The sequence below is a fragment of the Canis aureus genome, chromosome 31 (genome assembly GCF_053574225.1).
Source record: "Canis aureus isolate CA01 chromosome 31, VMU_Caureus_v.1.0, whole genome shotgun sequence".
In the NCBI taxonomy this organism is placed as follows: Eukaryota; Metazoa; Chordata; class Mammalia; order Carnivora; family Canidae; genus Canis; species Canis aureus.
Genome location: NC_135641.1, coordinates 25,326,523 through 25,346,806, shown reverse-complemented (window position 1 = coordinate 25,346,806; position 20,284 = coordinate 25,326,523). Strand labels below are relative to the sequence as shown.

At 37.9% G+C, this 20,284-nt stretch overlaps 1 protein-coding gene and 1 long non-coding RNA gene across 12 annotated transcripts in view; one reads left to right on the top strand and one right to left on the bottom strand.

Moving 5' to 3' along the window:
• The window catches only part of LPP (LIM domain containing preferred translocation partner in lipoma), a 604,338-nt gene that overhangs the window by 420,062 nt on the left and 163,992 nt on the right, over positions 1-20,284 (bottom strand). The window lies entirely within an intron of this gene.
• LOC144302225 (uncharacterized) lies at positions 6,072-18,376 on the top strand. Of its 2 annotated transcripts, XR_013369065.1 has the most exons (6): positions 6,072-6,307; positions 8,495-8,648; positions 9,086-9,233; positions 12,615-12,755; positions 16,901-16,991; positions 18,104-18,376. It is a non-coding gene; the product is annotated as an uncharacterized LOC144302225 (long non-coding RNA). The 2 variants fall into 2 exon arrangements; XR_013369066.1 differs by lacking the exon at positions 9,086-9,233.

The window sequence follows — 20,284 nt, the reverse complement described above, 5'->3', positions numbered from 1 at the left end:
TCACTTATCACCATCCCTCCATGCTTGACTGTCCTGACTGCAAAGAAACTACATGATCCAGCCCCAAAGGAGACCACATTGGGCAGTGTAGTTGGACCATCTCTCTCTCATCCCAGTTGATATATCTCCAGGGCCTATTTAAATGAAATGGGTATGGCTCAACAAACAGCCCACCCCTCTCATCCTCACCCACCTCACATACATGAAAATCTTCTAGAGCAAGGTCCAGATATCCTTCCTGGACCCTAGGTACTTCACCACAACTGCCGTACTTACTGCAGGATGGGATTTAAGGAAAAGGATATTTTGGCAGGTGCCAAAATATCAGCCAGTAATAAACATGCTCCCAATTTCTTCAATATGCTACCTCCCCAAAAAGCAGTACCCATGGAACCCCTCACTATGTCCTACAGGAGAAAAACGCTGGAGGCAACACATATGACAGGCAGTATGGCAAAAATTAAATAAATTCCAGTATAGCTTCTCTAAGGACTATATAAGTCACCACTTATACAATGAGGGAAATTCTTACCCTATAACATTAAATAGAAAAATTAAAAAAAAAAAAAAGAAAAATTAAAAATTAGATCTCTCCTCAATTACATACTATAAAAATTAGGGATGCAGATTGACAAAGAACAAATCAGTTCATAGAAAATGGAGGGGTGCTGGATGCTCAGTTGGTTAAGTGGCTACTTTCGGCTCAGGTCATGATCCCAGGGTTCTGGGATCAAGCCCCACATCGGGCTCCCTACTCAGCAGGGAACCTGCATCTTCCTCTCCCTCTGCCACTCTCCGGCTGTGTTCTCTCTCTTTCTCTCTCTCTCTCTCTCCTCTCTCCTCTCTCTCTCTCTCCTTCTTTCTCTCAAATAATTAAATCAAATCTTAAAAATAAAGAAAAAGGTTGATATGATGGGCAAGAGGATTATATTTCTCAAAATGAATTTTCTTGTTCTTATAAAATAGCTTGTGCACATTTTGAAATGTATGGAAAGTCTTCAAATTTACCTACATTCACAAAGAAAAAAAATATTCCAAGGAGGATTTTTTCTGATTGAAATATATTCGAAAACTTCAAGTGTGTAACAAATTATCCTAATAGCAGGAACTTTTCCTTCTGAAGGATACACAAGTACTCCCCAAATTATATCCAGGCATTACTTAGCGTGTCAGTCAAACGCAGGCACTTTGGAACGGAAGCTCTCATATCCTCCCAGATCCATTTAGCCTGAAGCCTACAAAAGAAGTCATGTGCCTCAGTCTCATTCATCAGCAGCATCAAGTGCTATTTAGGAAAGTTGCTAACTTCAAAGAGCATCATCTTAATTTCTAATTATGACCATGTGAGCAGCTATATAAATGGCTGACTTCCAAGGAGTTTACATCCTGACCCCACACTGTGGTTGGTTCCAGGATCCAGGCTGAAAGTCCGGCAGAGTCTCCCTTCCCTCCCTCTGATCACCCCTTCTTCACCTGGCAGACCTAGAACTCCCTGTTGGCCTGTGAATCTCCTCTCATATCCCCATCACGGTCACATGCCTCCACTGCAGCTGGCCACCCCCACACGCTCCACCCACCACCATTCTCCCTACCCCTCACCTCTTAGTCAACTGTACCTTTCAGCCTTCAGGCCCCACTTTCCTTGGTCTATCCAGGCCTAAAAATATATGACTTTCTTCAAAATCCCTACTGACCGTAAAGTCTTGATTATTTTCCAATCAGTTCATTATTTGTTAAATCTCACCCCAAAGCACTTCTGAGTCTTTTATATATAAATCCCAGATCTTAAGTCTTTGTTATTCTTTTTTCCCAAGACAATTAATAGTACTGGACAAATATCGGGCCCCAAGTACATACAGGCTTAAAAGAACATTAAGTACATAGTTACGATACCAACCATAAACAGGAGTTATTTAGGAAATGCACACACACTTCTCAGGTAACAACGGCTCTGTACATTGCTACGATCACAAGTGGGAATCTGGCAGCGTTAAATCTGTGAGATGTGATGCTAACTAACCACCTCCAAGACAGGGAATCGAAAATCTGCTTCTGTGTACTGACCTCTGAAACACTAGTACCTCCATTTTGCTCAGCCTCCAGTTTTTTCATCTAAAATGAGAAGCATTCAAACAGACCATCTGAGCTGAACACCAGCAGGGACCTTCCATGACCTAACTACTCTCCCTTGGGGTAAGGAGTTAGGATCCCTTCACTCTGCTCTTGGCACCATGATTTCATAAGTGAGCGACACCAGGTGACCTCAACTTCGGATACTTCAGCTTAGTCACCTATGAAGTGAGAGTAGGTACTCCTGCCACTTATGTATCAAAAAAGAGTTCTAGAGATCAAATAAAATAATGGCTGTGAAGGTGTGCTACAAATGTAAAATGTCATGGAGATTTAAGGAAATATATTTACTCTAATCATTGTTAAATCAGATTGGGAACAGAGAAAGTGCTGGGAGTACAGGCTAGAGGAATCCTGCCCTAGAAGAAGCCTGTGGAGAGGAAGCAGATCAATAAATGAACTTCAAGACCGCCACACACCTTTCTGTCTCCTCTGCCAGTAGGAAAGCTTTAGAGAACCAGGTGACTGAACAATGTATCTCTGTACGTGAGTGCCTGGAGCCTCCTCAAGGAAAGGCACCAAAGCAAAATTACAAAGTCCTCAGGTCCATGGGGCACCTGGGTGGCTCAGGGGTTGAGCGTCTGCCTTTGGCTCAGGGCGTGATCCCAGGGTCTTGGGATCGAGACCTGCATAAGGGCCCCCAAAGGGAGCCTGCTTCTCCCTCTGCCTATGTGTCTGCCTCTTTCTCTGCATCTCTCATGAATAAATAAATAAAATCTTTTTTAAAAAGTTCTCAAGTCCATTATGATTGTTGCATTTATTTCCCTTAACTGACTTAATAACCAAGCCAGTCTAGTTCAGAAAGTGACATCAGTAAGAACATTACACCCAGTATCCCCAATAATGGAGAGTATTTCTATGTTTTTTTTTTAAGATTTTAAATTTAAATTTTAATTTTAAAGCTGTAGTATCATAAAAAAATCAATGTCATTCACTATTGCGTCTTTCTGTCACACTTCAGTTCAATCAATCCCATTAAATAATGTTGGTCAAAGGTATATAACACTCTTCTATTATCTTGTCTCCATTCTCAGCCTGTAAGTACAGCATTATATATGAGGTGATCTAGGATTATACCAATTCTACAGATTCCAGAGCATGGGTCGCTCCAGAGAGCCATACAAAACATTAAAAAATAAAATATAAAAATCCATATTTAAAAAAGTAAAATCTGTAACTCTATTCTTGTTACTTTCTGAGATGACAGAAGCATTGTAAAATGTTTATTAATGTCCAGTAAAGGAAAGTCCTTATACAACAGAAGAGCCAGTCACAGCAAATACTCATCTTAAAAACATAATGGCAGATTAGATCAATATTTTGCAAGAAAAGATATTTATATGTTGTGTTTGCATTCACAATTTGCTAGTTCATTGCAATTGTATTTTAATATTAAGCATCCTTACAATTAAAATTTTATCTTACTTCAGGCCTTAAAACTTTTAATTAATAGTCTTTTACATTTTCAAATATGATAGTTATTCTTTTTTTTTAATTTATTTTTTATTGGTGTTCAATTTACCAACATACAGAATAACCCCCAGTGCCCGTCACCCATTCACTCCCACCCCCTGCCCTCCTCCCCTTCCACCACCCCTAGTTCGTTTCCCAGAGTTAGCAGTCTTTACGTTCTGTCTCCCTTTCTGATATTTCCCACACATTTCTTCTCCCTTCCCTTATATTCCCTTTCACTATTATTTATATTCCCCAAATGAATAAGAACATATAATGTTTGTCCTTCTCCGACTGACTTACTTCACTCAGCATAATACCCTCCAGTTCCATCCACGTTGAAGCAAATGGTGGACTATTAAATATCAAACAAAACTATATGAAGATCTGTCTAAAGGGGAAGAAATATATATGTATATTTATATTCAAGCATTATTTGTTCTAAAAAGATCGCAGGTATTAATTTGTATTTCTTTACTTTTGACACCCCGGAGGGAGAAAAACATTGTAATAACACCTGTATTTGTATGAGCACATGTCTCACAGTAGCAGGAAATGCAGTACAGATATTATTTAATCAAACTTTACCTTATCACTGAGCAGTGAGCAATGGGTCATTATCAAGGGATCATGTTAGTTGGAAAGAAACAAAAAAATCCCATAAAATATGAAAATTTGGGGGTGGAAAAAATCAAGTCTGGTGAGTTCAGGGAGGTCAAAAAACAACTCAGAGGAGGCAATTAACATGACTTACAAAGTGTGGTCTCTCCCATGACTTACAAAGTGTGGCCTGTCTACAATGGTCTACCATCCTCAACTTCTCCATGCATGGATCTTCTCCTTTCGTCAAAGTCCAGCCCAGAAGTTTCCTCTACTAGTTTAGCCTTCACTCATCATCTTTCCAGTCAGATTAAGCAATCCATTCCTCTGAGTTTTCTTTTTTTTTTTCCTCTGAGTTTTCTGATTTTAATTTTACCCTAACTGTAGTGTTTAACAAATTGTATCTCTCCTTGAACTTAGTTGTGTACCTGTCTTCGCTCCCATACTACTGAGATACCTGAAATGAAGAAATAGGATTTAATCTTCAGTGGATGTTTCTTCCTAACACAACACAGAACCTTAAAGGATGTAGGGAAATCTATCCATGGTCCTTCTTGAGGACTGAATCTTGGAGAAAGAGAGATTCTATTGGATGATTTATGGGACCCTTTCCAGCTATAAATTCCAAATATTACACTAAGAAGGAATTTATGGCATTATCTAATTCAATCCCAGCAAACGAGGGGCTCCAGGAGAGAAAAGGATGTGTCGAAGTGGAACCAAGTTGCCTGAGTCCAGTCCGGTGCTTCTTGGTCATGATATAGTACCTTTCTAAATTGCTGACAGTCCAAGAATTGCCTCAGGTTTATTTCCCTAAACTTCAAGCCAGGATCTCAGGATACATCTACTTGACAGACGACAAGGAAATATTAGCTTAAATAACCATTACTCTGAACATCACAATGCTGGCCAAGGGCTCTTCACCATCACTGAACTTGCTGTTTGGCATCATTCTGATAAAATTAAAATGGAAGCCAAATGCTGATCCTAGCCTAGTGCTTTTCAAACTGTAAAAAGCAACTCATTAATAGGTCAAAAAATCAATTTGCTGCCCCTCCAAAAGTATTTTTTAAAACTGAAGTAGAATAGGAAACATCAGTGCACATCATGTCAAGTAAGAGCCTACACTGTTAAGTGAAATTTTCTTTCATATATATATATATATATATAGTGTGTGCAGGTACACATGCATGTGTGGAATCTCAATGTAAAATGTATTTCTTACCACCACTTGTCTCAAAAAAAATTTCAAAGCTACTCCCCTGGGCCAAAGTCTGTAATGATAAACATGAGTAGCTACAGAACCGAGTGCCACATAGGTAACAAGAAGGGTGGGCAAAAGCAGATCTTATCCATCACCTCTAGATTTTGCATTCCTGTTTCTTGGGAGAGCAATCCAGATCTCAAATGAAAATACTGGGTACAATGAAGAGCCACCACGTTCCTCCCTGACATATACTCATGCTTGAGACTATCAGTCCTATGTTAGGAAACAAGGCTTCCTTGGTCCCCGCCCACCCTTTGCCCCTTTCCCCCACTTTCTGAGATAAGTTTTAAAAAAATTACCAAAAGAGAGAGGAAGGAAGGCAAAGAAAAGTTTCAGTTTTAGAGGAGTCTTGTTTGTTCACTTATTTCTTTTTCTTTCTTTCTTTCCTTTGTTATAAGAGAGACCCCAAGCCAGCCTATAGGAGATACCACATAGGAGTCATGTCCCTGGGCACTTTCAACAGACTTTCAGAACATTTTTGCTTTCTACTTCCCTGGCTGGATGGCCAGCTTTGAGTAATTTTCTCTTTCTCCTGGGGTTGGTTGCTAAGAGACACTCTATTACTTCTCTTTCTCTTATGACCCGATTACTGTGATCAGCAAAGACAGCGTGCAGACAACACCCTGACATGGCTCATACAAGATCGCTGAGCCTGGTTACAAAACGACGGGCTCTATTAACCCTCTCACAGCCATCATACTAAGATGTCCAAAGTTCTGTTTTAGAAGGGTCTAAGAATTTTCTGGATCTTCCTTTAAAACGTTGGTCATGACAGATGAACTGCATCTACTATTACAGAAGCCAATATTCACACTGAAATACATTTCAACAAAGCTTCAGGCCATCTCTGTTATATAGGTAAATAAAAAGAAAAAAACAAAACAAACAAACAAAAAAACAAAACCCAAAAAGTCCTGAGTTGGATCTCAGCTTGGATAAGCTTGCATAATCTCAGCTTGGATAAGGAATGACAAGGCTGCTAGAAAACCCTGATCAGCTTCTTAGGCAGGGTCTTCCAGTCTCCCCTTCTTTCTCAGGCATACACAACCAAGGTAAAGTTCACATCTTGTTTATCTCTAATTCAGCACGGCTCTTGGCATAGATGTTTGTTGAATGAATAAATGATTAGTGCCCAGATTAAGTTCTTCTTCCCATCCCTTGAGGCTCCTATCCACTCCCCCCAACCAAACATTTCAGCAAAAGGAAAAAGAAATGGTTATATGTATGGTTATATGTTCCTTTTTAAAGGTTTTCATGCCCTCCAAATGGACCAGGAATCTTTTTTTTTTTAAAGTAAATGTAAGAATGTAACAAAAGATTCTGGATCTTTATCCATCCCTAGTTTGTATTTCCCTTACACTACCCTGGAAGATTTAGGTAGCCAGCCAGACACTCATTCATGTATTTTACTTTCCTCCCTACCACAAGGTTAACTTGGAAAATTTTTAATACTTTTCTTACCAAGGCCAAGTTTGCATATCATCTATAGCATATCTCTAAAGATATCATGCTCCCCAAATTCCCAAATACCCCATGAGTGAAACCTAAAATTTTACCATTAGAACGTCATGCTTTCACCTTAAGGTTCTGGTTTCTATTAAAAATAAAGTCCTTTTACCAAAGTTATGATTTGAAATACTATAAAAAATATAGATTTCTCTTTCTGACTGATGGAATAGATGGACAGATGGATAGATAGATAGATAGACAAATAAGATAGATAAATAATGGATATATATTTAGGCAGAGATATATACATCTGTATCTCAGTGGGTATACATTTAACAAATATTTCCTGTATGGAGTTTGAGAGTCAACATATGAAATACAATAGAGGGGACGGGACGCCTGGGTGGCTCAGCAGTTGAACATCTGACTTTGGCTCAGGGTGTGATCCTGGAATCCTGGGATCAAGTCCCATATCAGGCTCCCTGCATGGAGCTTGCTTCTCCCTCTGCCTATGTCTCTGTCTCTGTTTCTGTCTCTGTCTCTCTGTGTCTCTCATGAATAAATAAAATCTTTTTAAAAAATACAATAGAAACACAGAAAGATTATGAAATTTGGAGTTAGAGCTGAATTCAAATCAAAGATTTGTTAATGATTAGCCACAGGATATCAGGCCACTTAACTATAATTTCCCTGAGCCTCAATTTCATTATGTGAACACTGGAAATATTAGTACCAAATTTCAAATGATGCTATAAAGATGATACATCAGATACCTAGCATATGGTAGGAACAAATAAAATGTTAGTTACGATATGAACTGTAGGTACTTAAGAACATCAATTTTTACTTTACTCTGGTGTACAGAAAAGAACATTCAAGGGTATTAGCCTCCAATGAGAGAACCAAGAGGGTACGGAAGCAGCAGAGGAACACGCTGAAGGAATACAGAATGGAGAGCCGATGGCCCATTCCACAGCCTAACTGAATTTATAATATTCCATGGGAACAATTTTAGTCATGCCCTTCAGGAGTAACCAATTTTACGCAATTTCTGCAGCTGAATCATACTTTCATATAATTTTAGGACAGGAAGGAAGTGAAGAGATAATATTGTTCAATCTTATTGTTTTACAATTGAGGAACCCAACCCAGGGTGGTTCAGTGATAGACGTAGGCCACAATAGGCAACAGCAAGTATCCTTTCCCATGGACACACTTCCATCTGGTCAGCTCTTTTATCAAGAAGGCTTTGCCTTCTTGACTGGCTGCCACTTCCTTTCAGTGTGGTCAAGGTAAAATTACCTTTATTTCAGGAGGCCCTTTGGTTCTCCCATTTCAATGGAGTCTCCGCACACAGTTTTAAGACTGCATTCAGAACAAAGTCAAACTTTGCAATAGATCCTAGCTACTAACTAGGAATCATGGTTCTTTATACCAAGTCTGGGGAAAAAATAACAGTTGCTATGACAGTTGGGTTTATTTCTGAAAACAGGATGTTTGAAGGGCACTTCAAGCATAGTGCCCAGCTTCTAACTATGAGGTTTTTGCCCTGAAATTCCCTCTATGGCTCTAGCTTTGCCCTTCCTCTACTTCCAGCAAAATGCCCGGTTAATGCACTGGTCTATTAGCAACAAGTGTCCTGGCAGCTGTTCCAGAGAAGAAAAATTCTTTGGCAGACCCTAAAATGGGCATAGGTCCTAAGACATCTCCTTTCTCAACCTTGGACCAACACGTTTTTCCAGGATAAGAGGTAATTACCAATGACAATTTCAAGCTAGAACAGACACTATTTTCATAATTTTTATCTGTACTACATCAAGTAGAGAGCAAACTACAAGAGATAAGCTGCTTAGGAATGGTATAGATCTGTGACTAGCAAAACACCTTGCCTCCAGAAACACAACCTTTAAAAGGAAATATGGCTGAAGCAATAAAACAATAAAAATTTGGAAACAATAAAATCACTTGAAATCAAAAAAGAAAAAACTGAGAGGGGGAAAAAAAAAAACCTTAATTACGCCTGACATGGTTCAATTAATTGAAAGAAAAATACCACAATAAATAAAACCTATATCCAAAAAATATCTAAACCGGGATGGAGGGAGGACTCAAAGTCACCAGTGCTGGTATAAAAGTGATTTTAATTTTACTGAACGTGGGCTTTGAATTATGCCTATGCCTTCTCAGGTTGGCACAAAAAGATATTTAGAAGTTTTTAGGAGACGATCTTGCCAGTGCTTCCTCTCCAGATGTCTATGAGTGTTGAATCACCTGCCTCTATTACTCTAGTGTTCTTTACATCCTGAACAAACACATGGAATCACAAATCACAAAGGTGAGTATAACTGTAAAATGACTTGTTGAATCACTGTACAGGTAAGGTGTGAAGAGTTTTTGTTCACTTTTCCAATGAATCTATGCTTGAGACACACTACAACCACGGAGTGGTAGCGTGTAACTGCAACACCCAAATAAACCATTGACCCAAGCATGAGAAAAGCAGCAGATTATCCTTCTTTCTTAAAAAAAAGAAAGTGAGCATAAAATTTAAGGAGCTATAAAACAGTTTAAACCTGCAAGCAAAATACACCAGGGAGAGCTGTTGCAAAGACCAATCATATAAGTCATTCTGATAATTTTCTTAATAACCAGAGCTTTGCTTTTACTATTAGTCATTCTGCACTCTAGCTTTTCCAGTTTGTTTCCTCAAAATTTAGAATTGCTTGGGTTCCAAGAACACCAACTTATTTATTAATCCGTAAATGTTACTTGTTCTAATCAGGCCACTTAATCTAATAATAGGAAAGATCTAAATTCATTTTTGGCCTTACTACCGTCCAACACCCTATACTCTTTTCCATGTACAGAAAGGGAAAATCATATTTAAAATATATATATATATATACATGATTTTTTAAAAGTCACTGTGAAAATATCACATTATTAGTACATATGTATCATATATGTGTATATAGATTAGTAAATATACATACACATATCATATTTTCTTTAAGTTGAACAGTGTTATAACTGAGCCTGACAAATTGTGCTAACAATTGTAATGGCAATTCTTGGTATTCGCATCTTGGCTTAGGAAAAAGAATCCTCTTGGAGAATTTTGCCATTCTTCAACTGATGCAACAGCATTACATTCAGTTTTGGATCCTGACAGATGAGGCTTTCCAGGATAGGGTGGATAAAAATAATTAAAGGAGGTAGAAAGTACAAACTTCCAGTTATAAGATACCTAAGTCCCGGGGGATATAACATACAGCATGGTGACCATAGTTAATAATAACATTTTGGATACTTGACATTTACTAAAAGATTAGATCTTAAAAGTTTTCCTCACAAGGAAAAAAAAAATAGTGTAGCTACCTGTGGTGATGGATATTACCTCAACTCACTGTGGTGACCATTTGGCAATATAAACATATATCAAACCGTTATGTTGTACACCTAAAACTAATACGATGCTAGATGCCAATTAAATCTCAAATTTAAAAAAAATGTTTTTAAAATTTTAGAAACACTGCAGTGGAACTGTCGAGCTTGAAGGAGGGGAGGAGAGAGAGATGAGGGAGAGATCCCTATCTTAAAGACATGAAGGGTTCATACAGAAAAGGGACTGCAAGCTTCAAAGGCAAAATTAGGACCAAAAGCAGATTTGAGGAGTAGCAGCCTCCACCTAAATATGGGGAAATATCTTCCTAATCTAAAGGTAATGCAGGTGACACTATAAATAAAATCTGTCCCTGCCTCCACCATATATTCAAGCCAAAACAAACCTGCCTAAGAGGACATCTCTGCACCAGAGGACAGCTATGAAGTCCATGTCCCTCCAGGGAGCTTCAGAGTCGTTATTTTAGTTTTGCTATTGTTGTTTGGATAGAGAACCCTCAAATCTCTTACTAAACTTGTGAGTAGGTATTTTAAGCTTTATTCCCTCTGCAAAAGGGAACTTCTCCCATTATATTTTCTACAGTATTATTACATTTAAACCTATCAGTTTGGAGGGTGCCTGGGTAGCTCAGTCGGTTAAGGGTCAGACTCTTGACTCCAGCTCAAGTCATGATCTCAGGGTCCTGGAGGGACCTTCTCAGGAGGGGGGCGGGGAGGGTCTGTGCTCAGCGGGGTGTCTACTTGAGGATTTGCTCTCTCCTTCTCACCATGCCCCTCCTCCCACTCACATTTTCTCTTTCCCTGAAACAAATAAATGTTTAAAACTACCAGTTTCTGTATATTTAATCTGAACTGAGTCACCTTAATAAACTTCGTAACTATTATTTATTCAATAATTATTCATGGAATGCTTCCTCTGTGCCTGGACCATGTTAGGCATTGTGAATTTAACGGTGACCAGCACAGCGTTCCTCCTCACAAAGCCAAACTGTCTAGTTGACAAGGTAACTCTGACATTACCTACCAGAGTAAGTACCTGTTTTGTTGATATTTTTGCCCTTCCGTTCCTTTTCCAGAGATTTATAACTCAAAAGTGGTAAAGGGAGAGGTCCCATATAATGAGGACTGGGTCACAATTGGAGAAAAGTGACTACATTGCCATAGTTGCTTTTCTGTTATTGTTGTTGTTGTTGTTGTTGTTTTGCTTGGAGGACAGGTGCTTATAGCTTTAAGTACTAACTAAACTCTGGCTAGAGATTATAAATGTGACTAAGAGATATGCCCACATTTTCTGAAGGCAGATTTCAAATCAAAGGTAAAGGTAAACTTTCAAAACACATCAGAGCTGTCCAAAGACGATGGTATATCAGGTGATTAGTATCAGGTAAGAGAGTGGGCCACCTCAGTACTTTCTGAAACTTGAGAAGGGTTCCCCAAAAAGGGTGCCAGTCCCAGACCAATGATATTAGAATATCTGAGAATGAGGCCCAAGCCTTGGTATTTTTTGGAGGTCCCAGATGACTAGTAAGTGTAGTGAGGGTAGAGAATCATTGAGAGACACCTAAAGCCCCTTGTCCCCTGCAACACGGCACTGGCTGTATTCTCAGAAGTGTGCAGACTTGACACCCTAAAGTAAAAGGGAAGGGACCCTGGCATACCCTTTCCACATGAGCAATGTCCTCAAGGAGAAAAGCAAATGAGCTAGAATACTAGCTTGTAATAAGCAAGTTCCAAGCTCTACGATGAGTTCTATGAGGGAGAGAGGCTAGAGCTACCAAGAACACACTGGATGGAGACAGAGCAAAGGGGACATGCACTTGGAATTCCAGAGATCACTATGGCTCTGCATGGAATAACCATATGGATTAAGATACCCATTTTGGGTTGTTAGGACTACTTGTTCATTTTCATTCATTCATTCATTCATTTATTCATTCATTCATTCCCCAGAACATTCCTGGTTATATTCTTACCTCTTCTAACACTGCATTCAGGTTAATGAGATGTTTGCTAAATTCATTGGGATTTTGGGAAGACTGGTAGGAGACAGTACTTAGCAAACTTCTTGTATCAAGGGAAAAGCTGTGGCTTTCAGTACTGAACATAGTTCTACCCAAGGCATAAAAGCAAAAGACAGGCATATGAAATAAGCTCGGGGGCCCCCACAAAACTTCTATGATTTCCAAGTACCATAATATGCTAACACTAGAAAACAGACTATTTTTAGTACTTGAGGTTGTTTTTGAACATCACCATACTTGAACCTTGCTGGGTTTTTTTGTTTTTTGTTTTTCGTTTTTTTTTTTCCTACTAGAGCTTTTCCATTCCTTCAGAATTACTGAGGATCATGGACCAAGATTGCCCATGGCAAAAGAGAACAGTGGTAATAAGGTTGGCAGAACCCAGGAAAGGAAAAGTCCACCTCTACCCTCCAGTGGCCTAGCGGAAGAGAAAGGTAAATGGGGAATAGAAAGGTAAATGTATTGGTCAAGGCCAGAGTGAAAGCTGGCATTAACCCCAAGAGAAAAATGCAGAAGTTCTGATTCTCAGCCGTATTACAAACCACCAGCCATTCTCACTTCCCCTGCCAGCAGAGCTGACTTTTGCCAGCGAGGGAAGAACTAGTTTCACAAACAATTATCTCAATAAGAAATAAGGGTGGGGTACAAAGGGACCATAACCATGGTAAATTGCTTTTTGACTATAAGATCACTGTCAGGCTTTAAAAAGAAATTGATTTGTTCCTTGAACATTTTACTAGACCAGTTTATAATAACAAAATCAAGCTGGTAATTATTGGTTGGACTGATGTAGCTGAACCTTCTGTTCCAGAGCACAAAAAGCTTCAGAGAACAGAGAGAGGCAAAGTTGACCTGAACAGTTAACTTTCAAAATATAAAAGCTGCCATAAGAGCCACCACAAATGAGCCAGGGCAGAAAAGCAAGAGGGGATTTTCTACAGCCATTAATTGCCATATTACCATTATTATCATTATATAATACAGTACCATATGCGGAGCATTAAATAATAGTGTACTTTCCAAAGAGACTCTGGCCAACTGGGTTAGGCAATGGCCTCCTTGAATCAAAACCTATTGCTCCTTGAGGCTCGCATAGCTGTCTTGATTAGACACAGCGGCAGGCTCCAGTTGAAGGGACGATTCTTCTTTTCTGAAGGGAGGTAGAATAGAGTAATTGCCAGATGTTTGCAATTTTAGCTATAAAAAGATGGCTGCTTTCCATTCCTGAGTATGTTGAATCTTTTTTTTTTTTTCCTTTCTACCCAAGCTATTGTGGTTCACTAAAATAGGCCACTGCACTGATGAATCATCATTCAAAACTGCAATAATGGAAGCAGAACAAATATGACATTTTAAAATCACATATAAGAGGAATAAGTAAAAATGTATGGGTAATAGTTCTATGCTAAGCAACAGAAAACATGCTGCAGTATAAAGAACCTGATTTTGGTTCAGAAGAGTTATTCTTGCATCTCTTCTTGACTACCATCTACCTGTAAGACCAGGTACAACCAATCTTAACATGGAGACTTGATGTCGACAACTACTAAATGGGGTCACTCTCCCTGCCTGGCATCCCTCTCAGAGGAAAGAACTCATGCCTTATCCATCTCCATACTGTGCTTTGCATATGTACTGCCCAGAGGAGATGTGCAAATATATATGGTAGGAAGGTATATCAAAACCATACATCATGATATAATTCCATACATGGTATATAATGTATCGTATAAGCATTGTATTTTCTGATATTATTATCAGAAACACCACCACCACTACCATCATGAAATATTTCATTCTCTCTTCAAACCGTCTCCCTTAACTCTGGTAAGAGAAAAATGGAAATCTGACTTTTATTTAATTAAGCAGCATCAATATAACTAACTGGGTTGAGACACTGGTGACCTCTTAGCCAAGGGATGTTATCTTTCGTAATGAGTGAGTTAAGCATCTCTTTGAGGATCTGATGACATATAGACCCTTTCCCTGAAAAAGACATACACATGGACCAAATGTAAATACAACTTCAGGAGACTGGCAAAATCACAAATATGAATGCCAGAGATGAATGGGAACCAAGATAAAATTTCTAATTAATGATTGTTTCCTCTAAAAATATAATTAATAACATCTCTAAAAAATTAAATAAAATAAAAAATTCTCTCTGCCTCATTTGATGTTTTGGAAAACAAACAATTTTAAAAATTAATAAAAATCACTAGTTTAAATAGTTTGATTTATATGATGTTTATTGACATTAGTATCCGTATGATAGTACAATAATAAAAATGCTCCTTCTTAAATAGACTACAAATATGAATCTACTTTTTTTTTTTACAACATACTTCAAGTAAAGTCTCTGAGAAATATGTTCTACAAATTCAAAATAGGACATATCAACACATCAGCAGTCAAGCAGGGAAAAAATAAGATAATCATAAAACATCAACATAGAACGAAAAAGGATAAAACTAAGGTTATTATCTTATTTCTTAAGTAACTTATTTATATGAAAGAGAAGGAAAGAGAACATCAGCAAGGAGAAAGAGAGAGAGAGAGAATCCCAAGCAGACTCCTCATTGAACTCAAAGTCCAAAGCAGGGCTTGATCTCACAACCCTGAGATCATGACCTAAGCCAATCAAGAGTCTAAAGCTTAACTGACTACACCACCCAGGCACTCCCAAAAACTAAGATTATTTTCAAAAACAGCCAGCAAGAGTTACATTTGGACAATAATGATTTTTAAAAATCTATGGACGAAAAACTATGGATTATGACTCCCAGATCTAATATTCGTGCTTTAATTTTAATAACAGCAGCAGTAACAATAGCGGCTTCTACTGAGACAGCTATTATTTTGTATGATACTCTACCAACACATTCACTGGATTTTGAAAATGACTCTGAGATATATATTTTTAAGATATATATATATCCATATATGTTTATATATATATATATATATATATATATATATATATATATATATATATGGAAATATATACACACACACACACACACACACATATAAACAAATTGAGACATCTTAAACTAGTTAGCCAAAGTTCCTAGAGAATTAGGGGTAAAATCAAACTTAAACCCAGATCTATCTGATGCTGGAATCTCCGTGCTTAAGCACTGCCTGCCCTGAGTCTTCCCTCTTGAAGCCTTCCAATTTTGTCCTGGCCCCAAGTACATTCTTCTTTCTGAGACCTCCAGGAAAATAATTATAGAACCACTTCACAGAATTTACAGCTAATATTGTTAGGTAACTCATCTTTTTCATGTCAAGTTTCTAATAAAAATATAACCTGCTGAAGGACTAGGATGTGTTTGTACTCTTCTCCTATCACTTAGAGAGCCCTATTCAATAAAAATGGCATGAGGTGTATCAGAATCGTCCCTGCTGAAGGAATTGGAATAAATGCAGAGGGTGAGGTTCGACAAAGTAAAATCCATCTAGCAGGGACCATGTGAAATGGGCATGTAGGACACCTCAAGGTCAAATGGTGTTATTTCCAGATACATATCATGTATTGGCCATCATTCCTAGTAAATAATTTTTATAAAGGAAGCACCTAATAAAATCCAAATAGCTATTACATATATGAACATACATCAATAACAAAAACAGCAAATTTAAATGTCATTTTAATTTTAATGCCAATAAAACTACCAATGATACCTAGTAAGTTTAAGCAAGATGATATAATTCACCTGAATTAATGGACATTTCAAATGGTTATTCAAGAACTTTCTGAAAAAAATTTCTTGGTAATGACTTCTTAAGATTACTTGGCTGTTTTATACCTCTGTATACACCCATGCACAGGTAGTTTTTGCATGTTATTTGGATGAATTCAATTTTCAAACAGCAATGAATGGTAGTAATTGGAGAAAATAACAGTGATCAGTTTTTGCTCTTTTAATACAAAATACTAATAGCATTAACACAAGACGCAGTGCAGTCCTAAGGGAAAAAACTCTATACGCGGAATTAGGAGACAGGGATTCAAATGCCAGCTTTGCCCTATGCTGGATGTTTCACTTTGTATTATATTCTCTGCAAATTAAGGCTGATGATACCTACCATTTACAACATAGCTAAAAAAATTAGGTTAACAGTAAAGCAGAGTGGCTTTCAGATGAAATAGGCTAATAAAACTACTAAAAGTTTTTCCCACCCTTTTGACAATGTTCTGCCAGACAAATTGTTTTAGTGATGGTAATAATCAGTGATTACTACACAGTGGTTATTAATATTAGTAATATTTTACTTAAGACAAAGTACAAAAATTTGGTAACATGTGGCTTCTTCATTTATGAGACTCACTGGGGGGTCCTCTGGATCTTAGATTTTTCATTTGTCTTTAGGAACTGTAATAATGTAGGAACCATAATAATGTTACAACATATTGTGGTGACTGAACTAGATATTATGTGGGAAAGGAATCTGAAATGAATTCACACACACACACACACACACACACACACACTACACACACATCTTTAAAGTGGCACTTTGTAATGAATATTTCATAATAAAACCCTTCTTTCATTGCTTCCTATTTTCTCAGGATCACTCAAAGTAGAGATAAGTAAGAAAGCAACACATAACAAAGCAACAAAAAGATTTCAAGTTTCCTCACTTCACACGTGTTTGACTAGGTAAGTAAGGCTGGTTTGATCCAAATTGCGGAGTGCTTCTTTTCCCCTTCTTTTTTGTCTTAGCATCTATCTACAAAGAAATATTTCACTCTCAAGCATGACAGACACTTGGGGAGAAATGGTACAATCTTTCTGCCCAGGACCAGCAGGAAGATGCTTCTTGCCATGGTGTGATAAGGTCAGCATGCTCCTGTTTCTTGGTGCTTCCTCCTTGTAGCTATCCAACATTCTGGAGCTGTTCCTAGAACTGTATTTTAGAGCATACTAGATTTTCAGTCTACTCATAATGAAGTTCCTGTGCTCCTATTGCAAAGGGACTTGCAGAAGCCCAGATTCACGGCCTAAAAACATCAGCAAAAGGCTGCCAAAATCACGAGGCTGAGAATGGGAATCGTTCTCGACTCTTGCACATGCTATTCCCTTTGCTTGGGGTGTCATCCTGTTATCCACCCTTTACTGCTTGGCACACAACTAACCCATTCTCTAAGACTCTGTTCAGATGTTCCCTCCTCTGTGAAGCTTTTCCCAATTTCTCCTATAGCACATCCTTCATATTCCTTTACAGCATATAGTTCACAGACCTTTACAGAGATATGGTGCCTATTATATGTCTATCCCTGTAGCAAGCCATCTATTCTGTTTGAGATCAGCAATATACAAAGTAAAGAACGGATAGTATTGGAAAATACTGGTGGTCAAAGTGCTAGAAAGCTTGAGGTATCACATCTCAGGTACTCTTCTGTCCCTAGAGCTATGCACAGACTTCCAGTCTCTAGATACAGTAATTTTAAGAAAAGATGATAAAAATATAATATCATGATATTTTTTTTCTCTTTTGCAGCTCCTAGGGTCAATCATTGTTCCAGGGTATGATTTCTTTATATGGTATATTTGCCCAAAGGCTCAAGTGTCGGATTTATTTTTATAATATCCATAATGAATCCATTTATAGATGATTTACATAGGCCTGTCATGACCCAAAATCAGCTGAGATTTCAGGCATCACTACCTGAAGTAACACAATAGGAAGTGCTCTATAACACAGAAGCCTGGGCATTGCTGAAACATTCTAGAAGAATCTTTTTTTTTTAATCTTTTTACTTCCATCTTAGGATTCCAATTAAAATTCCTTGAGACATATGCAGAAAACTCTGTTATGATGAAAGCACAGAGGGAAAAGCACAGCAAGGTGAAGAATGATTTGAGTCCCTGAACCTCTACATTGTTCACATGATAAAGGATACTTAAGACTTCAAAAGCCACTGTCATTAACTAAGAAGAGTGTGTACCCACAGGACCTGCAGAAGATTCAAAAGGCATTAAAACACCATTCCCTGGAGTTATTGAAATAAATGAATGGTTCCCAAACTTTCGTTGAGCCACAATCAGAATTATCTGGGGAGCTTTGTTTTGTTTCTGTGCAGATGCCTTGAGATGCTAAATCTGTAGTGGTGACATGAGACCCAGAGTTGATGTGTTTTTTCTTTTTAAAAAATGTTCCCCAGGGTACGTGGGTGGCTCAGTCAGTTAAATGTCCAACTCCTGGTTTCAGCTCAGGTCATAATCTCAGGGTCATGTATTGAGCCCTGCATCAGGCTCCTCACTCAGTGGGGAGTCGGCTTGAGATTCTCTCTCTGTCCTTCTCCCTCTGCCCCTCCCCTCCACTCATGCTTTCTTTATCTCTTTCTCTCAAATAAATAAATATATCTAAAAAAATGTTCTCCAAATCTTTCTAATGACTGGTCTGCTTTGAAAACTAATGTTTAAACCATACATTATAACAGTAATCATCAAAGTATGGTGCAGACAATTCAGTGTCCATGTAAGATGGCACTTAAGAGAAGAAATCATGTAGAAATCTGTATGTATGTATTTTTCTTATTAATCATGTAGAAATCTGTATGTATGTATTTTTCTTATTATTAAACTTTTTACTTTGAAATATAGATTCATAGAAAGTTATAAGAACTGAAGTTCTTAGACTCCCAGGTACCACTCATCCAGCATCTTCCAATGGTAGCATCCAATACAGGCAGAACACAAAATGGAAACCAGGAAATGCACATTGTTGTATTACTATTAGCTAGCTCTTACTCCATTTTCACCATTTTTTTGACCTACATTCATCTGTGTGTGTATACAGTTCTATGCAATTTGATCCCATGTATAGTCACCCAACTACCACCACAACCAAGATACAGAACTGCTCCACCAACACGAAAAGACTCCCTGTTGCTTTTTCTTGGTATGAACACCCACTCCCTGCCCTGCTCCATCCCTCATTCCTGTTCCCTAGCAACCACTAATCTGTTCTCCATCTCTAGAGTTTGTCATCTCAAGAATGTCTTATAAATGGAATCATACGGTATATGCAACCTTTTGAGATTGACTGCTTTTTTCATCAAGCATAATGCCCTTGAGGTCAATCTGGGTTGTCGCATGTATCAATAGTTGATTCCTTTTTATTGATGAACAGTATCACTGCATTGTTTGGAGGTACCAGAGTTTGTTGAAACATTTATCCATTGAAGGACATTTGGATTGTTTTTAGTATCTTGTCATTACGAAAAAAGTTGCTGTGAACATTCACGTACAGGTTTCTGTGTGAACATAACTTTTCATGTCTCTGAACTGAACCTCCAGGAGTGCAACTGCTGAATCATATGGTTGGTACATGTGGGGAAAAAAGCTGCCAAAGAGTTTTATAGAGTGGTTATACCATTTGACATACTCTTACCAGCAGTGATCCAGTTTCTCCACATCTTTACCAGCCTTTTTTTTTAAATCTTAGCTTTTTAATAGATGTGTAGTTATGTTTTATTGCATTTCTATATTTACTTTTATCTTCAAAAAAGAAATTAAGCTATGTTTAAATTTAAAATATGGAGTGACAATAATACTATAAATTTATAGAATTTAAACATAAAGAAGATTAAAGAGCACTTCACCAAAAAACCTAGCATTATTCACCATTCTAGAAGTCCACTACCTTCTTAAGGAATTTACTTCCACACTTGATGATGCTGACAGGTTACAAAATAAAGAAATTTTGTTGACAATAAACAAACTTCTCTTTGTTCTAAAACATCTGATCCACTCTGTCCACATAAATTAATTCTATCACTGGAGCTTCTAAACAAGTCACTCAAAACACATCAGCAACACAGAACTGTGGTAACCATAGAAGGAATCCAGAGGATCAACCACTCACTATTCTGTAATACTGAATAAGCCACCGACCTTGGATCCCTTAAAACTGGGGTAATAACCCTTGCCTTCAATTCAGCAATTTT